Consider the following 18,312-nt stretch of genomic DNA (forward strand, 5'->3'; position numbering starts at 1 on the left):
GCTGCTCGGACAGCTCAAACTTGCCACGATTCGTGTGGAAAAAATTCCGTTCCGGTACCGGGAATCGAACCGGGGCCTCCTGGGTGAAAGGCAGGTATCCTAGCCACTAGACCACACCGGATGTGGCCGTTTCGTTCGACCGTTCGTACGGTCGCTTGTCGCATTTCGTGTCGAGTGCCGCGTCGGCGCCCCTCTCTCTTTGCGAGCATCTTTGCACATACTGACTGGCAAAGCGCGCACCTCAAACGTCGCAGAGCAACGCTTTTGGCTTCATGCTCTGCTGGGAGAAGAGGAAAAGGGAAGCTGTAAGTAGCAATAACAGGAAGTAAACATTTTCCCGCTGAAGCGTTGAAACGTTGTGGATAACAAACAAGAAATACGTTGGCGCCCTAGCAACAGCACCACCATCAGTCACAGAAAATTAAATGCCACGGGTGAGGATCGAACTCACGACCTTAAGATTATGAGACTTACGCGCTGCCTACTGCGCTACCGAGGCACGGGTGCACCGCTTGTCCTGGAAACTGGCTAAATACCGTACCCAATATTAGACGTAGAGACACTGTACTTCCTGGATAACGTGTTCTGTTGCTACACGTGCACTGCCGGCCCAGTTGATTGTGGTGCTGCTGCAGCTGTTGCAACGATAGGCAGCACTCCTTGTCGTTAAAGTTCAGAGCCTCGGAGGCACCCGGACCCAGCAACTTGTGAGGCCAGGCCGACGCTAGTCTGTAGAACAAGATGCGAGCGTCCTAGTGGGGACCCGCGAGTGCTGCGTTCTCGGTCCTTCTCAAGGGAAATCCAGCTACACATTCTTGTGGATCGTGCATCTCAAGCGCTCAAGCCACGCGGCAGCATCATCGCGGGAAAAGCAAAATGATGCATCGGCCGGGAATCGAACCCGGGCCGCCCGCGTGGCAGGCGAGCATTCTACCACTGAACCACCGATGCTGGGGCCAGCGGTAACTTGACGCTGCTTCCCGAGCAGATGTCTCAAGGGAAAGTGGGACTGCCGTCAAGCGCCGTAGCATTCTGTGGGAAAGATGCTGCAGACGCTGAATCCTGCACTGCACTGCTTAAAAATGCCGCCAGAACGCGGTCCTCTGCGTACTCTTGCGTCGCCGGCGCCCAACTCTTGCCAAAGGATGCGAAATGTGCGCGGATACGCTGTCCGAATGCGTCTGGATGTGCTCCCCTAGCCTGCCTCGAAATGCGCCTGCCAGGTACGATCACCTTCGGCCGCTGCCGACTGGCGGGAAGCCGACACAGCGCGGACGCGCGGCGCTCGCTTGTGCGGTGGTGGTGTAATGGTCAGCATAGTTGCCTTCCAAGCAGTTGATCCGGGTTCGATTCCCGGCCACCGCAGCAGGCTTTTAATTTCGCGTATGAGTACTTTTGCCACGCGCTCTTAAATTATTGTTTTTTTCGCCCTCTTACTCGCTGCATACCAGCCCTTAGTGTGTCTCGACTTGTCTCGTGTCTCGACTTGTCTCGACTTTGCTCAGCTGACGCGAGAGCTGACGCTCTCAAATCGGCCTTTATCAAAACGACAAGCACGAGAAACGACTGAGAGAGGTAAGGAGAGGCGAGGCGATGGACACACAGCTCGCCCCCTTCATTTCACGGTGGCGTCTCCCTCACCGAATCGGGCTGTAGCTCCGAAAACAAAGGAGAAACAAAAATAGGAAGTAAAAGTGCAAATAGTGCCCTGTGTTCCCATGCGCTCACCCGCCCAAGTACTGACAAGGGCCAAAGTTGTTACGCATCGGCAATCGGACATTTTCTTTCATTTTCTCTTTATCGGTTGAGAACCAGTGTATTCAAGATATTATGGCCATTGCCGAGTGAATGCTGTAGCGCTTCCCGACGAGTCGGGTTCGGATCCTCTGTCAACTTCCACGCAGGGTGATGATCTTTTGGTCATCACACTCGCCAGCTGAAATCGGCGCTGCCTTTTCGTAGTAGTAAAAGAGTAGTGGCCCGTGGGGGGATCGAACCCACGACCTTCGCGTTATTAGCACGACGCTCTAACCAACTGAGCTAACGGGCCTCGGCAGATGCAGTTGCTCAGCCCTACGCTGGAAACAGGTGGCATGAAGCCATACACCATTTCTATGGTCGTCGTGTGTCTGCTTCCCTAGTCTATATTCTGCTGACGGTCACGAAACAGTAGCTATATTGCGAGCAGGACGGCAAACGGCTGCTCGGACAGCTCAAACTTGCCACGATTCGTGTGGAAAAAATTCCGTTCCGGTACCGGGAATCGAACCCGGGCCTCCTGGGTGAAAGCCAGGTATCCTAGCCACTAGACCACACCGGATGTCGCCGTTTCGTTCGACCGTTCGTACGGTCGCTTGTCGCATTTCGTGTCGAGTGCCGCGTCGGCGCCCCTCTCTCTTTGCGAGCATCTTTGCACATACTGACTGGCAAGGCGCGCACCTCAAACGTCGCAGAGCAATGCTTTTGGCTTCATGCTCTGCTGGGAGAAGAGGAAAAGGGAAGCTGTAAGTAGCAATAACAGGAAGTAAACATTTTCCCGCTGAAGCGTTGAAACGTTGTGGATAACAAACAAGAAATACGTTGGCGCCCTAGCAACAGCACCACCATCAGTCACAGAAAATTAAATGCCCCGGGTGAGGATCGAACTCACGACCTTAAGATTATGAGACTTACGCGCTGCCTACTGCGCTACCGAGGCACGGGTGCACCGCTTGTCCTGGAAACTGGGTAAATACCGTACCCAATATTAGACGTAGAGACACTGTACTTCCTGGATAACGTGTTCTGTTGCTACACGTGCACTGCCGGCCCAGTTGATTGCGGTGCTGCTGCAGCTGTTGCAACGATAGGCAGCACTCCTTGTCGTTAAAGTTCAGAGCCTCGGAGGCACCCGGACCCAGCAACTTGTGAGGCCAGGCCGACGCTAGTCTGTAGAACATGATGCGAGCGTCCTAGTGGGGACCCGCGAGTGCTGCGTTCTCGGTCCTTCTCAAGGGAAATCCAGCTACACATTCTTGTGGATCGTGCATCTCAAGCGCTCAAGCCACGCGGCAGCATCATCGCGGGAAAAGCAAAATGATGCATCGGCCGGGAATCGAACCCGGGCCGCCCGCGTGGCAGCCGAGCATTCTACCACTGAACCACCGATGCTGCGGCCAGCGGTAACTTGACGCTGCTTTCCGAGCAGACGTCTCAAGGGAAAGTGGGACTGCCGTCAAGCGCCGTAGCATTCTGTGGGAAAGATGCTGCAGACGCTGAATCCTGCACTGCACTGCTTAAAAATGCCGCCAGAACGCGGGCCTCTGCGTACTCTTGCGTCGCCGGCGCCCAACTCTTGCCAAAGGATGCGAAATGTGCGCGGATACGCTGTCCGAATGCGTCTGGATGTGCTCCCCTAGCCTGCCTCGAAATGCGCCTGCCAGGTACTATCACCTTCGGCCGCTGCCGACTGGCGGGAAGCCGACACAGCGCGGACGCGCGGCGCTCGCTTGTGCGGTGGTGGTGTAATGGTCAGCATAGTTGCCTTCCAAGCAGTTGATCCGGGTTCGATTCCCGGCCACCGCAGCAGGCTTTTAATTTCGCGTATGAGTACTTTTGCCACGCGCTCTTAAATTATTGTTTTTTCGCCCTCTTACTCGCTGCATACCAGCCCTTAGTGTGTCTCGACTTGTCTCGTGTCTCGACTTGTCTCGACTTTGCTCAGCTGACGCGAGAGCTGACGCTCTCAAGTCGGCCTTTATCAAAACGACAAGCACGAGAAACGACTGAGAGAGGTAAGGAGAGGCGAGGCGATGGACACACAGCACGCCCCCTTCATTTCACGGTGGCGTCTCCCTGACCGAATCGGGCTGTAGCTCCGAAAACAAAGGAGAAACAAAAATAGGAAGTAAAAGTGCAAATAGTGCCCTGTGTTCCCATGCGCTCACCCGCCCAAGTACTGACAGGGGCCAAAGTTGTTACGCATCGGCAATCGGACATTTTCTTTCATTTTCTCTTTATCGGTTGAGAACCAGTGTATTCAAGATATTATGGCCATTGCCGAGTGAATGCTGTAGCGCTTCCCGACGAGTCGGGTTCGGATCCTCTGTCAACTTCCACGCAGGGTGATGATCTTTTGGTCATCACACTCGCCAGCTGAAATCGGCGCTGCCTTTTCGTAGTAGTAAAAGAGTAGTGGCCCGTGGGGGGATCGAACCCACGACCTTCGCGTTATTAGCACGACGCTCTAACCAACTTAGCTAACGGGCCTCGGCAGATGCAGTTGCTCAGCCCTACGCTGGAAACAGGTGGCATGAAGCCACACACCATTTCTATGGTCGTCGTGTGTCTGCTTCCCTAGTCTATATTCTGCTGACGGTCACGAAACAGTAGCTATATTGCGAGCAGGACGGCAAACGGCTGCTCGGACAGCTCAAACTTGCCACGATTCGTGTGGAAAAAATTCCGTTCCGGTACCGGGAATCGAACCCGGGCCTCCTGGGTGAAAGCCAGGTATCCTAGCCACTAGACCACACCGGATGTCGCCGTTTCGTTCGACCGTTCGTACGGTCGCTTGTCGCATTTCGTGTCGAGTGCCGCGTCGGCGCCCCTCTCTCTTTGCGAGCATCTTTGCACATACTGACTGGCAAGGCGCGCACCTCAAACGTCGCAGAGCAATGCTTTTGGCTTCATGCTCTGCTGGGAGAAGAGGAAAAGGGAAGCTGTAAGTAGCAATAACAGGAAGTAAACATTTTCCCGCTGAAGCGTTGAAACGTTGTGGATAACAAACAAGAAATACGTTGGCGCCCTAGCAACAGCACCACCATCAGTCACAGAAAATTAAATGCCCCGGGTGAGGATCGAACTCACGACCTTAAGATTATGAGACTTACGCGCTGCCTACTGCGCTACCGAGGCACGGGTGCACCGCTTGTCCTGGAAACTGGGTAAATACCGTACCCAATATTAGACGTAGAGACACTGTACTTCCTGGATAACGTGTTCTGTTGCTACACGTGCACTGCCGGCCCAGTTGATTGCGGTGCTGCTGCAGCTGTTGCAACGATAGGCAGCACTCCTTGTCGTTAAAGTTCAGAGCCTCGGAGGCACCCGGACCCAGCAACTTGTGAGGCCAGGCCGACGCTAGTCTGTAGAACATGATGCGAGCGTCCTAGTGGGGACCCGCGAGTGCTGCGTTCTCGGTCCTTCTCAAGGGAAATCCAGCTACACATTCTTGTGGATCGTGCATCTCAAGCGCTCAAGCCACGCGGCAGCATCATCGCGGGAAAAGCAAAATGATGCATCGGCCGGGAATCGAACCCGGGCCGCCCGCGTGGCAGGCGAGCATTCTACCACTGAACCACCGATGCTGCGGCCAGCGGTAACTTGACGCTGCTTTCCGAGCAGACGTCTCAAGGGAAAGTGGGACTGCCGTCAAGCGCCGTAGCATTCTGTGGGAAAGATGCTGCAGACGCTGAATCCTGCACTGCACTGCTTAAAAATGCCGCCAGAACGCGGGCCTCTGCGTACTCTTGCGTCGCCGGCGCCCAACTCTTGCCAAAGGATGCGAAATGTGCGCGGATACGCTGTCCGAATGCGTCTGGATGTGCTCCCCTAGCCTGCCTCGAAATGCGCCTGCCAGGTACTATCACCTTCGGCCGCTGCCGACTGGCGGGAAGCCGACACAGCGCGGACGCGCGGCGCTCGCTTGTGCGGTGGTGGTGTAATGGTCAGCATAGTTGCCTTCCAAGCAGTTGATCCGGGTTCGATTCCCGGCCACCGCAGCAGGCTTTTAATTTCGCGTATGAGTACTTTTGCCACGCGCTCTTAAATTATTGTTTTTTCGCCCTCTTACTCGCTGCATACCAGCCCTTAGTGTGTCTCGACTTGTCTCGTGTCTCGACTTGTCTCGACTTTGCTCAGCTGACGCGAGAGCTGACGCTCTCAAGTCGGCCTTTATCAAAACGACAAGCACGAGAAACGACTGAGAGAGGTAAGGAGAGGCGAGGCGATGGACACACAGCACGCCCCCTTCATTTCACGGTGGCGTCTCCCTGACCGAATCGGGCTGTAGCTCCGAAAACAAAGGAGAAACAAAAATAGGAAGTAAAAGTGCAAATAGTGCCCTGTGTTCCCATGCGCTCACCCGCCCAAGTACTGACAGGGGCCAAAGTTGTTACGCATCGGCAATCGGACATTTTCTTTCATTTTCTCTTTATCGGTTGAGAACCAGTGTATTCAAGATATTATGGCCATTGCCGAGTGAATGCTGTAGCGCTTCCCGACGAGTCGGGTTCGGATCCTCTGTCAACTTCCACGCAGGGTGATGATCTTTTGGTCATCACACTCGCCAGCTGAAATCGGCGCTGCCTTTTCGTAGTAGTAAAAGAGTAGTGGCCCGTGGGGGGATCGAACCCACGACCTTCGCGTTATTAGCACGACGCTCTAACCAACTTAGCTAACGGGCCTCGGCAGATGCAGTTGCTCAGCCCTACGCTGGAAACAGGTGGCATGAAGCCACACACCATTTCTATGGTCGTCGTGTGTCTGCTTCCCTAGTCTATATTCTGCTGACGGTCACGAAACAGTAGCTATATTGCGAGCAGGACGGCAAACGGCTGCTCGGACAGCTCAAACTTGCCACGATTCGTGTGGAAAAAATTCCGTTCCGGTACCGGGAATCGAACCCGGGCCTCCTGGGTGAAAGCCAGGTATCCTAGCCACTAGACCACACCGGATGTCGCCGTTTCGTTCGACCGTTCGTACGGTCGCTTGTCGCATTTCGTGTCGAGTGCCGCGTCGGCGCCCCTCTCTCTTTGCGAGCATCTTTGCACATACTGACTGGCAAGGCGCGCACCTCAAACGTCGCAGAGCAATGCTTTTGGCTTCATGCTCTGCTGGGAGAAGAGGAAAAGGGAAGCTGTAAGTAGCAATAACAGGAAGTAAACATTTTCCCGCTGAAGCGTTGAAACGTTGTGGATAACAAACAAGAAATACGTTGGCGCCCTAGCAACAGCACCACCATCAGTCACAGAAAATTAAATGCCCCGGGTGAGGATCGAACTCACGACCTTAAGATTATGAGACTTACGCGCTGCCTACTGCGCTACCGAGGCACGGGTGCACCGCTTGTCCTGGAAACTGGGTAAATACCGTACCCAATATTAGACGTAGAGACACTGTACTTCCTGGATAACGTGTTCTGTTGCTACACGTGCACTGCCGGCCCAGTTGATTGCGGTGCTGCTGCAGCTGTTGCAACGATAGGCAGCACTCCTTGTCGTTAAAGTTCAGAGCCTCGGAGGCACCCGGACCCAGCAACTTGTGAGGCCAGGCCGACGCTAGTCTGTAGAACATGATGCGAGCGTCCTAGTGGGGACCCGCGAGTGCTGCGTTCTCGGTCCTTCTCAAGGGAAATCCAGCTACACATTCTTGTGGATCGTGCATCTCAAGCGCTCAAGCCACGCGGCAGCATCATCGCGGGAAAAGCAAAATGATGCATCGGCCGGGAATCGAACCCGGGCCGCCCGCGTGGCAGGCGAGCATTCTACCACTGAACCACCGATGCTGCGGCCAGCGGTAACTTGACGCTGCTTTCCGAGCAGACGTCTCAAGGGAAAGTGGGACTGCCGTCAAGCGCCGTAGCATTCTGTGGGAAAGATGCTGCAGACGCTGAATCCTGCACTGCACTGCTTAAAAATGCCGCCAGAACGCGGGCCTCTGCGTACTCTTGCGTCGCCGGCGCCCAACTCTTGCCAAAGGATGCGAAATGTGCGCGGATACGCTGTCCGAATGCGTCTGGATGTGCTCCCCTAGCCTGCCTCGAAATGCGCCTGCCAGGTACTATCACCTTCGGCCGCTGCCGACTGGCGGGAAGCCGACACAGCGCGGACGCGCGGCGCTCGCTTGTGCGGTGGTGGTGTAATGGTCAGCATAGTTGCCTTCCAAGCAGTTGATCCGGGTTCGATTCCCGGCCACCGCAGCAGGCTTTTAATTTCGCGTATGAGTACTTTTGCCACGCGCTCTTAAATTATTGTTTTTTCGCCCTCTTACTCGCTGCATACCAGCCCTTAGTGTGTCTCGACTTGTCTCGTGTCTCGACTTGTCTCGACTTTGCTCAGCTGACGCGAGAGCTGACGCTCTCAAGTCGGCCTTTATCAAAACGACAAGCACGAGAAACGACTGAGAGAGGTAAGGAGAGGCGAGGCGATGGACACACAGCACGCCCCCTTCATTTCACGGTGGCGTCTCCCTGACCGAATCGGGCTGTAGCTCCGAAAACAAAGGAGAAACAAAAATAGGAAGTAAAAGTGCAAATAGTGCCCTGTGTTCCCATGCGCTCACCCGCCCAAGTACTGACAGGGGCCAAAGTTGTTACGCATCGGCAATCGGACATTTTCTTTCATTTTCTCTTTATCGGTTGAGAACCAGTGTATTCAAGATATTATGGCCATTGCCGAGTGAATGCTGTAGCGCTTCCCGACGAGTCGGGTTCGGATCCTCTGTCAACTTCCACGCAGGGTGATGATCTTTTGGTCATCACACTCGCCAGCTGAAATCGGCGCTGCCTTTTCGTAGTAGTAAAAGAGTAGTGGCCCGTGGGGGGATCGAACCCACGACCTTCGCGTTATTAGCACGACGCTCTAACCAACTTAGCTAACGGGCCTCGGCAGATGCAGTTGCTCAGCCCTACGCTGGAAACAGGTGGCATGAAGCCACACACCATTTCTATGGTCGTCGTGTGTCTGCTTCCCTAGTCTATATTCTGCTGACGGTCACGAAACAGTAGCTATATTGCGAGCAGGACGGCAAACGGCTGCTCGGACAGCTCAAACTTGCCACGATTCGTGTGGAAAAAATTCCGTTCCGGTACCGGGAATCGAACCCGGGCCTCCTGGGTGAAAGCCAGGTATCCTAGCCACTAGACCACACCGGATGTCGCCGTTTCGTTCGACCGTTCGTACGGTCGCTTGTCGCATTTCGTGTCGAGTGCCGCGTCGGCGCCCCTCTCTCTTTGCGAGCATCTTTGCACATACTGACTGGCAAGGCGCGCACCTCAAACGTCGCAGAGCAATGCTTTTGGCTTCATGCTCTGCTGGGAGAAGAGGAAAAGGGAAGCTGTAAGTAGCAATAACAGGAAGTAAACATTTTCCCGCTGAAGCGTTGAAACGTTGTGGATAACAAACAAGAAATACGTTGGCGCCCTAGCAACAGCACCACCATCAGTCACAGAAAATTAAATGCCCCGGGTGAGGATCGAACTCACGACCTTAAGATTATGAGACTTACGCGCTGCCTACTGCGCTACCGAGGCACGGGTGCACCGCTTGTCCTGGAAACTGGGTAAATACCGTACCCAATATTAGACGTAGAGACACTGTACTTCCTGGATAACGTGTTCTGTTGCTACACGTGCACTGCCGGCCCAGTTGATTGCGGTGCTGCTGCAGCTGTTGCAACGATAGGCAGCACTCCTTGTCGTTAAAGTTCAGAGCCTCGGAGGCACCCGGACCCAGCAACTTGTGAGGCCAGGCCGACGCTAGTCTGTAGAACATGATGCGAGCGTCCTAGTGGGGACCCGCGAGTGCTGCGTTCTCGGTCCTTCTCAAGGGAAATCCAGCTACACATTCTTGTGGATCGTGCATCTCAAGCGCTCAAGCCACGCGGCAGCATCATCGCGGGAAAAGCAAAATGATGCATCGGCCGGGAATCGAACCCGGGCCGCCCGCGTGGCAGGCGAGCATTCTACCACTGAACCACCGATGCTGCGGCCAGCGGTAACTTGACGCTGCTTTCCGAGCAGACGTCTCAAGGGAAAGTGGGACTGCCGTCAAGCGCCGTAGCATTCTGTGGGAAAGATGCTGCAGACGCTGAATCCTGCACTGCACTGCTTAAAAATGCCGCCAGAACGCGGGCCTCTGCGTACTCTTGCGTCGCCGGCGCCCAACTCTTGCCAAAGGATGCGAAATGTGCGCGGATACGCTGTCCGAATGCGTCTGGATGTGCTCCCCTAGCCTGCCTCGAAATGCGCCTGCCAGGTACTATCACCTTCGGCCGCTGCCGACTGGCGGGAAGCCGACACAGCGCGGACGCGCGGCGCTCGCTTGTGCGGTGGTGGTGTAATGGTCAGCATAGTTGCCTTCCAAGCAGTTGATCCGGGTTCGATTCCCGGCCACCGCAGCAGGCTTTTAATTTCGCGTATGAGTACTTTTGCCACGCGCTCTTAAATTATTGTTTTTTCGCCCTCTTACTCGCTGCATACCAGCCCTTAGTGTGTCTCGACTTGTCTCGTGTCTCGACTTGTCTCGACTTTGCTCAGCTGACGCGAGAGCTGACGCTCTCAAGTCGGCCTTTATCAAAACGACAAGCACGAGAAACGACTGAGAGAGGTAAGGAGAGGCGAGGCGATGGACACACAGCACGCCCCCTTCATTTCACGGTGGCGTCTCCCTGACCGAATCGGGCTGTAGCTCCGAAAACAAAGGAGAAACAAAAATAGGAAGTAAAAGTGCAAATAGTGCCCTGTGTTCCCATGCGCTCACCCGCCCAAGTACTGACAGGGGCCAAAGTTGTTACGCATCGGCAATCGGACATTTTCTTTCATTTTCTCTTTATCGGTTGAGAACCAGTGTATTCAAGATATTATGGCCATTGCCGAGTGAATGCTGTAGCGCTTCCCGACGAGTCGGGTTCGGATCCTCTGTCAACTTCCACGCAGGGTGATGATCTTTTGGTCATCACACTCGCCAGCTGAAATCGGCGCTGCCTTTTCGTAGTAGTAAAAGAGTAGTGGCCCGTGGGGGGATCGAACCCACGACCTTCGCGTTATTAGCACGACGCTCTAACCAACTTAGCTAACGGGCCTCGGCAGATGCAGTTGCTCAGCCCTACGCTGGAAACAGGTGGCATGAAGCCACACACCATTTCTATGGTCGTCGTGTGTCTGCTTCCCTAGTCTATATTCTGCTGACGGTCAGGAAACAGTAGCTATATTGCGAGCAGGACGGCAAACGGCTGCTCGGACAGCTCAAACTTGCCACGATTCGTGTGGAAAAAATTCCGTTCCGGTACCGGGAATCGAACCCGGGCCTCCTGGGTGAAAGCCAGGTATCCTAGCCACTAGACCACACCGGATGTCGCCGTTTCGTTCGACCGTTCGTACGGTCGCTTGTCGCATTTCGTGTCGAGTGCCGCGTCGGCGCCCCTCTCTCTTTGCGAGCATCTTTGCACATACTGACTGGCAAGGCGCGCACCTCAAACGTCGCAGAGCAATGCTTTTGGCTTCATGCTCTGCTGGGAGAAGAGGAAAAGGGAAGCTGTAAGTAGCAATAACAGGAAGTAAACATTTTCCCGCTGAAGCGTTGAAACGTTGTGGATAACAAACAAGAAATACGTTGGCGCCCTAGCAACAGCACCACCATCAGTCACAGAAAATTAAATGCCCCGGGTGAGGATCGAACTCACGACCTTAAGATTATGAGACTTACGCGCTGCCTACTGCGCTACCGAGGCACGGGTGCACCGCTTGTCCTGGAAACTGGGTAAATACCGTACCCAATATTAGACGTAGAGACACTGTACTTCCTGGATAACGTGTTCTGTTGCTACACGTGCACTGCCGGCCCAGTTGATTGCGATGCTGCTGCAGCTGTTGCAACGATAGGCAGCACTCCTTGTCGTTAAAGTTCAGAGCCTCGGAGGCACCCGGACCCAGCAACTTGTGAGGCCAGGCCGACGCTAGTCTGTAGAACATGATGCGAGCGTCCTAGTGGGGACCCGCGAGTGCTGCGTTCTCGGTCCTTCTCAAGGGAAATCCAGCTACACATTCTTGTGGATCGTGCATCTCAAGCGCTCAAGCCACGCGGCAGCATCATCGCGGGAAAAGCAAAATGATGCATCGGCCGGGAATCGAACCCGGGCCGCCCGCGTGGCAGGCGAGCATTCTACCACTGAACCACCGATGCTGCGGCCAGCGGTAACTTGACGCTGCTTTCCGAGCAGACGTCTCAAGGGAAAGTGGGACTGCCGTCAAGCGCCGTAGCATTCTGTGGGAAAGATGCTGCAGACGCTGAATCCTGCACTGCACTGCTTAAAAATGCCGCCAGAACGCGGGCCTCTGCGTACTCTTGCGTCGCCGGCGCCCAACTCTTGCCAAAGGATGCGAAATGTGCGCGGATACGCTGTCCGAATGCGTCTGGATGTGCTCCCCTAGCCTGCCTCGAAATGCGCCTGCCAGGTACTATCACCTTCGGCCGCTGCCGACTGGCGGGAAGCCGACACAGCGCGGACGCGCGGCGCTCGCTTGTGCGGTGGTGGTGTAATGGTCAGCATAGTTGCCTTCCAAGCAGTTGATCCGGGTTCGATTCCCGGCCACCGCAGCAGGCTTTTAATTTCGCGTATGAGTACTTTTGCCACGCGCTCTTAAATTATTGTTTTTTCGCCCTCTTACTCGCTGCATACCAGCCCTTAGTGTGTCTCGACTTGTCTCGTGTCTCGACTTGTCTCGACTTTGCTCAGCTGACGCGAGAGCTGACGCTCTCAAGTCGGCCTTTATCAAAACGACAAGCACGAGAAACGACTGAGAGAGGTAAGGAGAGGCGAGGCGATGGACACACAGCACGCCCCCTTCATTTCACGGTGGCGTCTCCCTGACCGAATCGGGCTGTAGCTCCGAAAACAAAGGAGAAACAAAAATAGGAAGTAAAAGTGCAAATAGTGCCCTGTGTTCCCATGCGCTCACCCGCCCAAGTACTGACAGGGGCCAAAGTTGTTACGCATCGGCAATCGGACATTTTCTTTCATTTTCTCTTTATCGGTTGAGAACCAGTGTATTCAAGATATTATGGCCATTGCCGAGTGAATGCTGTAGCGCTTCCCGACGAGTCGGGTTCGGATCCTCTGTCAACTTCCACGCAGGGTGATGATCTTTTGGTCATCACACTCGCCAGCTGAAATCGGCGCTGCCTTTTCGTAGTAGTAAAAGAGTAGTGGCCCGTGGGGGGATCGAACCCACGACCTTCGCGTTATTAGCACGACGCTCTAACCAACTTAGCTAACGGGCCTCGGCAGATGCAGTTGCTCAGCCCTACGCTGGAAACAGGTGGCATGAAGCCACACACCATTTCTATGGTCGTCGTGTGTCTGCTTCCCTAGTCTATATTCTGCTGACGGTCACGAAACAGTAGCTATATTGCGAGCAGGACGGCAAACGGCTGCTCGGACAGCTCAAACTTGCCACGATTCGTGTGGAAAAAATTCCGTTCCGGTACCGGGAATCGAACCCGGGCCTCCTGGGTGAAAGCCAGGTATCCTAGCCACTAGACCACACCGGATGTCGCCGTTTCGTTCGACCGTTCGTACGGTCGCTTGTCGCATTTCGTGTCGAGTGCCGCGTCGGCGCCCCTCTCTCTTTGCGAGCATCTTTGCACATACTGACTGGCAAGGCGCGCACCTCAAACGTCGCAGAGCAATGCTTTTGGCTTCATGCTCTGCTGGGAGAAGAGGAAAAGGGAAGCTGTAAGTAGCAATAACAGGAAGTAAACATTTTCCCGCTGAAGCGTTGAAACGTTGTGGATAACAAACAAGAAATACGTTGGCGCCCTAGCAACAGCACCACCATCAGTCACAGAAAATTAAATGCCCCGGGTGAGGATCGAACTCACGACCTTAAGATTATGAGACTTACGCGCTGCCTACTGCGCTACCGAGGCACGGGTGCACCGCTTGTCCTGGAAACTGGGTAAATACCGTACCCAATATTAGACGTAGAGACACTGTACTTCCTGGATAACGTGTTCTGTTGCTACACGTGCACTGCCGGCCCAGTTGATTGCGGTGCTGCTGCAGCTGTTGCAACGATAGGCAGCACTCCTTGTCGTTAAAGTTCAGAGCCTCGGAGGCACCCGGACCCAGCAACTTGTGAGGCCAGGCCGACGCTAGTCTGTAGAACATGATGCGAGCGTCCTAGTGGGGACCCGCGAGTGCTGCGTTCTCGGTCCTTCTCAAGGGAAATCCAGCTACACATTCTTGTGGATCGTGCATCTCAAGCGCTCAAGCCACGCGGCAGCATCATCGCGGGAAAAGCAAAATGATGCATCGGCCGGGAATCGAACCCGGGCCGCCCGCGTGGCAGGCGAGCATTCTACCACTGAACCACCGATGCTGCGGCCAGCGGTAACTTGACGCTGCTTTCCGAGCAGACGTCTCAAGGGAAAGTGGGACTGCCGTCAAGCGCCGTAGCATTCTGTGGGAAAGATGCTGCAGACGCTGAATCCTGCACTGCACTGCTTAAAAATGCCGCCAGAACGCGGGCCTCTGCGTACTCTTGCGTCGCCGGCGCCCAACTCTTGCCAAAGGATGCGAAATGTGCGCGGATACGCTGTCCGAATGCGTCTGGATGTGCTCCCCTAGCCTGCCTCGAAATGCGCCTGCCAGGTACTATCACCTTCGGCCGCTGCCGACTGGCGGGAAGCCGACACAGCGCGGACGCGCGGCGCTCGCTTGTGCGGTGGTGGTGTAATGGTCAGCATAGTTGCCTTCCAAGCAGTTGATCCGGGTTCGATTCCCGGCCACCGCAGCAGGCTTTTAATTTCGCGTATGAGTACTTTTGCCACGCGCTCTTAAATTATTGTTTTTTCGCCCTCTTACTCGCTGCATACCAGCCCTTAGTGTGTCTCGACTTGTCTCGTGTCTCGACTTGTCTCGACTTTGCTCAGCTGACGCGAGAGCTGACGCTCTCAAGTCGGCCTTTATCAAAACGACAAGCACGAGAAACGACTGAGAGAGGTAAGGAGAGGCGAGGCGATGGACACACAGCACGCCCCCTTCATTTCACGGTGGCGTCTCCCTGACCGAATCGGGCTGTAGCTCCGAAAACAAAGGAGAAACAAAAATAGGAAGTAAAAGTGCAAATAGTGCCCTGTGTTCCCATGCGCTCACCCGCCCAAGTACTGACAGGGGCCAAAGTTGTTACGCATCGGCAATCGGACATTTTCTTTCATTTTCTCTTTATCGGTTGAGAACCAGTGTATTCAAGATATTATGGCCATTGCCGAGTGAATGCTGTAGCGCTTCCCGACGAGTCGGGTTCGGATCCTCTGTCAACTTCCACGCAGGGTGATGATCTTTTGGTCATCACACTCGCCAGCTGAAATCGGCGCTGCCTTTTCGTAGTAGTAAAAGAGTAGTGGCCCGTGGGGGGATCGAACCCACGACCTTCGCGTTATTAGCACGACGCTCTAACCAACTTAGCTAACGGGCCTCGGCAGATGCAGTTGCTCAGCCCTACGCTGGAAACAGGTGGCATGAAGCCACACACCATTTCTATGGTCGTCGTGTGTCTGCTTCCCTAGTCTATATTCTGCTGACGGTCACGAAACAGTAGCTATATTGCGAGCAGGACGGCAAACGGCTGCTCGGACAGCTCAAACTTGCCACGATTCGTGTGGAAAAAATTCCGTTCCGGTACCGGGAATCGAACCCGGGCCTCCTGGGTGAAAGCCAGGTATCCTAGCCACTAGACCACACCGGATGTCGCCGTTTCGTTCGACCGTTCGTACGGTCGCTTGTCGCATTTCGTGTCGAGTGCCGCGTCGGCGCCCCTCTCTCTTTGCGAGCATCTTTGCACATACTGACTGGCAAGGCGCGCACCTCAAACGTCGCAGAGCAATGCTTTTGGCTTCATGCTCTGCTGGGAGAAGAGGAAAAGGGAAGCTGTAAGTAGCAATAACAGGAAGTAAACATTTTCCCGCTGAAGCGTTGAAACGTTGTGGATAACAAACAAGAAATACGTTGGCGCCCTAGCAACAGCACCACCATCAGTCACAGAAAATTAAATGCCCCGGGTGAGGATCGAACTCACGACCTTAAGATTATGAGACTTACGCGCTGCCTACTGCGCTACCGAGGCACGGGTGCACCGCTTGTCCTGGAAACTGGGTAAATACCGTACCCAATATTAGACGTAGAGACACTGTACTTCCTGGATAACGTGTTCTGTTGCTACACGTGCACTGCCGGCCCAGTTGATTGCGGTGCTGCTGCAGCTGTTGCAACGATAGGCAGCACTCCTTGTCGTTAAAGTTCAGAGCCTCGGAGGCACCCGGACCCAGCAACTTGTGAGGCCAGGCCGACGCTAGTCTGTAGAACATGATGCGAGCGTCCTAGTGGGGACCCGCGAGTGCTGCGTTCTCGGTCCTTCTCAAGGGAAATCCAGCTACACATTCTTGTGGATCGTGCATCTCAAGCGCTCAAGCCACGCGGCAGCATCATCGCGGGAAAAGCAAAATGATGCATCGGCCGGGAATCGAACCCGGGCCGCCCGCGTGGCAGGCGAGCATTCTACCACTGAACCACCGATGCTGCGGCCAGCGGTAACTTGACGCTGCTTTCCGAGCAGACGTCTCAAGGGAAAGTGGGACTGCCGTCAAGCGCCGTAGCATTCTGTGGGAAAGATGCTGCAGACGCTGAATCCTGCACTGCACTGCTTAAAAATGCCGCCAGAACGCGGGCCTCTGCGTACTCTTGCGTCGCCGGCGCCCAACTCTTGCCAAAGGATGCGAAATGTGCGCGGATACGCTGTCCGAATGCGTCTGGATGTGCTCCCCTAGCCTGCCTCGAAATGCGCCTGCCAGGTACTATCACCTTCGGCCGCTGCCGACTGGCGGGAAGCCGACACAGCGCGGACGCGCGGCGCTCGCTTGTGCGGTGGTGGTGTAATGGTCAGCATAGTTGCCTTCCAAGCAGTTGATCCGGGTTCGATTCCCGGCCACCGCAGCAGGCTTTTAATTTCGCGTATGAGTACTTTTGCCACGCGCTCTTAAATTATTGTTTTTTCGCCCTCTTACTCGCTGCATACCAGCCCTTAGTGTGTCTCGACTTGTCTCGTGTCTCGACTTGTCTCGACTTTGCTCAGCTGACGCGAGAGCTGACGCTCTCAAGTCGGCCTTTATCAAAACGACAAGCACGAGAAACGACTGAGAGAGGTAAGGAGAGGCGAGGCGATGGACACACAGCACGCCCCCTTCATTTCACGGTGGCGTCTCCCTGACCGAATCGGGCTGTAGCTCCGAAAACAAAGGAGAAACAAAAATAGGAAGTAAAAGTGCAAATAGTGCCCTGTGTTCCCATGCGCTCACCCGCCCAAGTACTGACAGGGGCCAAAGTTGTTACGCATCGGCAATCGGACATTTTCTTTCATTTTCTCTTTATCGGTTGAGAACCAGTGTATTCAAGATATTATGGCCATTGCCGAGTGAATGCTGTAGCGCTTCCCGACGAGTCGGGTTCGGATCCTCTGTCAACTTCCACGCAGGGTGATGATCTTTTGGTCATCACACTCGCCAGCTGAAATCGGCGCTGCCTTTTCGTAGTAGTAAAAGAGTAGTGGCCCGTGGGGGGATCGAACCCACGACCTTCGCGTTATTAGCACGACGCTCTAACCAACTTAGCTAACGGGCCTCGGCAGATGCAGTTGCTCAGCCCTACGCTGGAAACAGGTGGCATGAAGCCACACACCATTTCTATGGTCGTCGTGTGTCTGCTTCCCTAGTCTATATTCTGCTGACGGTCACGAAACAGTAGCTATATTGCGAGCAGGACGGCAAACGGCTGCTCGGACAGCTCAAACTTGCCACGATTCGTGTGGAAAAAATTCCGTTCCGGTACCGGGAATCGAACCCGGGCCTCCTGGGTGAAAGCCAGGTATCCTAGCCACTAGACCACACCGGATGTCGCCGTTTCGTTCGACCGTTCGTACGGTCGCTTGTCGCATTTCGTGTCGAGTGCCGCGTCGGCGCCCCTCTCTCTTTGCGAGCATCTTTGCACATACTGACTGGCAAGGCGCGCACCTCAAACGTCGCAGAGCAATGCTTTTGGCTTCATGCTCTGCTGGGAGAAGAGGAAAAGGGAAGCTGTAAGTAGCAATAACAGGAAGTAAACATTTTCCCGCTGAAGCGTTGAAACGTTGTGGATAACAAACAAGAAATACGTTGGCGCCCTAGCAACAGCACCACCATCAGTCACAGAAAATTAAATGCCCCGGGTGAGGATCGAACTCACGACCTTAAGATTATGAGACTTACGCGCTGCCTACTGCGCTACCGAGGCACGGGTGCACCGCTTGTCCTGGAAACTGGGTAAATACCGTACCCAATATTAGACGTAGAGACACTGTACTTCCTGGATAACGTGTTCTGTTGCTACACGTGCACTGCCGGCCCAGTTGATTGCGGTGCTGCTGCAGCTGTTGCAACGATAGGCAGCACTCCTTGTCGTTAAAGTTCAGAGCCTCGGAGGCACCCGGACCCAGCAACTTGTGAGGCCAGGCCGACGCTA

General features: G+C 54.7%; 41 non-coding genes across 41 annotated transcripts; 8 read left to right on the top strand and 33 right to left on the bottom strand.

Annotated features, from left to right (window-relative positions):
* Positions 1-426: 426 nt before the first annotated feature.
* On the bottom strand, positions 427-499 carry Trnam-cau. Its single transcript has one exon. It is a non-coding gene; the product is annotated as a tRNA-Met (tRNA).
* Positions 500-880: 381 nt separating this feature from the next.
* Positions 881-951, bottom strand: Trnag-gcc. The gene has a single exon. It is a non-coding gene; the product is annotated as a tRNA-Gly (tRNA).
* Positions 952-1,293: 342 nt separating this feature from the next.
* On the top strand, positions 1,294-1,365 carry Trnag-ucc. Its single transcript has one exon. It is a non-coding gene; the product is annotated as a tRNA-Gly (tRNA).
* A 611-nt stretch (positions 1,366-1,976) lies between these two features.
* Positions 1,977-2,050, bottom strand: Trnai-aau. Its single transcript has one exon. It is a non-coding gene; the product is annotated as a tRNA-Ile (tRNA).
* Positions 2,051-2,248: 198 nt separating this feature from the next.
* Positions 2,249-2,320, bottom strand: Trnae-uuc. Its single transcript has one exon. It is a non-coding gene; the product is annotated as a tRNA-Glu (tRNA).
* Positions 2,321-2,625: 305 nt separating this feature from the next.
* Trnam-cau lies at positions 2,626-2,698 on the bottom strand. The gene has a single exon. It is a non-coding gene; the product is annotated as a tRNA-Met (tRNA).
* A 381-nt stretch (positions 2,699-3,079) lies between these two features.
* Trnag-gcc lies at positions 3,080-3,150 on the bottom strand. Its single transcript has one exon. It is a non-coding gene; the product is annotated as a tRNA-Gly (tRNA).
* Positions 3,151-3,492: 342 nt separating this feature from the next.
* On the top strand, positions 3,493-3,564 carry Trnag-ucc. The gene has a single exon. It is a non-coding gene; the product is annotated as a tRNA-Gly (tRNA).
* A 610-nt stretch (positions 3,565-4,174) lies between these two features.
* Positions 4,175-4,248, bottom strand: Trnai-aau. The gene has a single exon. It is a non-coding gene; the product is annotated as a tRNA-Ile (tRNA).
* Positions 4,249-4,446: 198 nt separating this feature from the next.
* Trnae-uuc lies at positions 4,447-4,518 on the bottom strand. Its single transcript has one exon. It is a non-coding gene; the product is annotated as a tRNA-Glu (tRNA).
* Positions 4,519-4,823: 305 nt separating this feature from the next.
* Positions 4,824-4,896, bottom strand: Trnam-cau. The gene has a single exon. It is a non-coding gene; the product is annotated as a tRNA-Met (tRNA).
* Positions 4,897-5,277: 381 nt separating this feature from the next.
* Positions 5,278-5,348, bottom strand: Trnag-gcc. Its single transcript has one exon. It is a non-coding gene; the product is annotated as a tRNA-Gly (tRNA).
* A 342-nt stretch (positions 5,349-5,690) lies between these two features.
* Trnag-ucc lies at positions 5,691-5,762 on the top strand. The gene has a single exon. It is a non-coding gene; the product is annotated as a tRNA-Gly (tRNA).
* Positions 5,763-6,372: 610 nt separating this feature from the next.
* On the bottom strand, positions 6,373-6,446 carry Trnai-aau. Its single transcript has one exon. It is a non-coding gene; the product is annotated as a tRNA-Ile (tRNA).
* Positions 6,447-6,644: 198 nt separating this feature from the next.
* On the bottom strand, positions 6,645-6,716 carry Trnae-uuc. Its single transcript has one exon. It is a non-coding gene; the product is annotated as a tRNA-Glu (tRNA).
* A 305-nt stretch (positions 6,717-7,021) lies between these two features.
* Trnam-cau lies at positions 7,022-7,094 on the bottom strand. The gene has a single exon. It is a non-coding gene; the product is annotated as a tRNA-Met (tRNA).
* A 381-nt stretch (positions 7,095-7,475) lies between these two features.
* Positions 7,476-7,546, bottom strand: Trnag-gcc. The gene has a single exon. It is a non-coding gene; the product is annotated as a tRNA-Gly (tRNA).
* Positions 7,547-7,888: 342 nt separating this feature from the next.
* On the top strand, positions 7,889-7,960 carry Trnag-ucc. Its single transcript has one exon. It is a non-coding gene; the product is annotated as a tRNA-Gly (tRNA).
* Positions 7,961-8,570: 610 nt separating this feature from the next.
* On the bottom strand, positions 8,571-8,644 carry Trnai-aau. The gene has a single exon. It is a non-coding gene; the product is annotated as a tRNA-Ile (tRNA).
* Positions 8,645-8,842: 198 nt separating this feature from the next.
* Positions 8,843-8,914, bottom strand: Trnae-uuc. Its single transcript has one exon. It is a non-coding gene; the product is annotated as a tRNA-Glu (tRNA).
* Positions 8,915-9,219: 305 nt separating this feature from the next.
* On the bottom strand, positions 9,220-9,292 carry Trnam-cau. The gene has a single exon. It is a non-coding gene; the product is annotated as a tRNA-Met (tRNA).
* A 381-nt stretch (positions 9,293-9,673) lies between these two features.
* On the bottom strand, positions 9,674-9,744 carry Trnag-gcc. The gene has a single exon. It is a non-coding gene; the product is annotated as a tRNA-Gly (tRNA).
* A 342-nt stretch (positions 9,745-10,086) lies between these two features.
* On the top strand, positions 10,087-10,158 carry Trnag-ucc. Its single transcript has one exon. It is a non-coding gene; the product is annotated as a tRNA-Gly (tRNA).
* Positions 10,159-10,768: 610 nt separating this feature from the next.
* Positions 10,769-10,842, bottom strand: Trnai-aau. Its single transcript has one exon. It is a non-coding gene; the product is annotated as a tRNA-Ile (tRNA).
* Positions 10,843-11,040: 198 nt separating this feature from the next.
* On the bottom strand, positions 11,041-11,112 carry Trnae-uuc. Its single transcript has one exon. It is a non-coding gene; the product is annotated as a tRNA-Glu (tRNA).
* A 305-nt stretch (positions 11,113-11,417) lies between these two features.
* Trnam-cau lies at positions 11,418-11,490 on the bottom strand. The gene has a single exon. It is a non-coding gene; the product is annotated as a tRNA-Met (tRNA).
* Positions 11,491-11,871: 381 nt separating this feature from the next.
* On the bottom strand, positions 11,872-11,942 carry Trnag-gcc. Its single transcript has one exon. It is a non-coding gene; the product is annotated as a tRNA-Gly (tRNA).
* Positions 11,943-12,284: 342 nt separating this feature from the next.
* Positions 12,285-12,356, top strand: Trnag-ucc. Its single transcript has one exon. It is a non-coding gene; the product is annotated as a tRNA-Gly (tRNA).
* Positions 12,357-12,966: 610 nt separating this feature from the next.
* Trnai-aau lies at positions 12,967-13,040 on the bottom strand. The gene has a single exon. It is a non-coding gene; the product is annotated as a tRNA-Ile (tRNA).
* Positions 13,041-13,238: 198 nt separating this feature from the next.
* Trnae-uuc lies at positions 13,239-13,310 on the bottom strand. Its single transcript has one exon. It is a non-coding gene; the product is annotated as a tRNA-Glu (tRNA).
* Positions 13,311-13,615: 305 nt separating this feature from the next.
* Positions 13,616-13,688, bottom strand: Trnam-cau. Its single transcript has one exon. It is a non-coding gene; the product is annotated as a tRNA-Met (tRNA).
* Positions 13,689-14,069: 381 nt separating this feature from the next.
* Positions 14,070-14,140, bottom strand: Trnag-gcc. The gene has a single exon. It is a non-coding gene; the product is annotated as a tRNA-Gly (tRNA).
* Positions 14,141-14,482: 342 nt separating this feature from the next.
* Positions 14,483-14,554, top strand: Trnag-ucc. The gene has a single exon. It is a non-coding gene; the product is annotated as a tRNA-Gly (tRNA).
* A 610-nt stretch (positions 14,555-15,164) lies between these two features.
* Positions 15,165-15,238, bottom strand: Trnai-aau. Its single transcript has one exon. It is a non-coding gene; the product is annotated as a tRNA-Ile (tRNA).
* Positions 15,239-15,436: 198 nt separating this feature from the next.
* On the bottom strand, positions 15,437-15,508 carry Trnae-uuc. Its single transcript has one exon. It is a non-coding gene; the product is annotated as a tRNA-Glu (tRNA).
* A 305-nt stretch (positions 15,509-15,813) lies between these two features.
* On the bottom strand, positions 15,814-15,886 carry Trnam-cau. Its single transcript has one exon. It is a non-coding gene; the product is annotated as a tRNA-Met (tRNA).
* Positions 15,887-16,267: 381 nt separating this feature from the next.
* Trnag-gcc lies at positions 16,268-16,338 on the bottom strand. The gene has a single exon. It is a non-coding gene; the product is annotated as a tRNA-Gly (tRNA).
* Positions 16,339-16,680: 342 nt separating this feature from the next.
* Trnag-ucc lies at positions 16,681-16,752 on the top strand. Its single transcript has one exon. It is a non-coding gene; the product is annotated as a tRNA-Gly (tRNA).
* A 610-nt stretch (positions 16,753-17,362) lies between these two features.
* Trnai-aau lies at positions 17,363-17,436 on the bottom strand. Its single transcript has one exon. It is a non-coding gene; the product is annotated as a tRNA-Ile (tRNA).
* Positions 17,437-17,634: 198 nt separating this feature from the next.
* Positions 17,635-17,706, bottom strand: Trnae-uuc. The gene has a single exon. It is a non-coding gene; the product is annotated as a tRNA-Glu (tRNA).
* Positions 17,707-18,011: 305 nt separating this feature from the next.
* Trnam-cau lies at positions 18,012-18,084 on the bottom strand. The gene has a single exon. It is a non-coding gene; the product is annotated as a tRNA-Met (tRNA).
* Between the last annotated feature and the right edge of the window lie 228 nt (positions 18,085-18,312).

The sequence above is a fragment of the Schistocerca piceifrons genome, unplaced genomic scaffold (genome assembly GCF_021461385.2).
Source record: "Schistocerca piceifrons isolate TAMUIC-IGC-003096 unplaced genomic scaffold, iqSchPice1.1 HiC_scaffold_572, whole genome shotgun sequence".
In the NCBI taxonomy this organism is placed as follows: Eukaryota; Metazoa; Arthropoda; class Insecta; order Orthoptera; family Acrididae; genus Schistocerca; species Schistocerca piceifrons.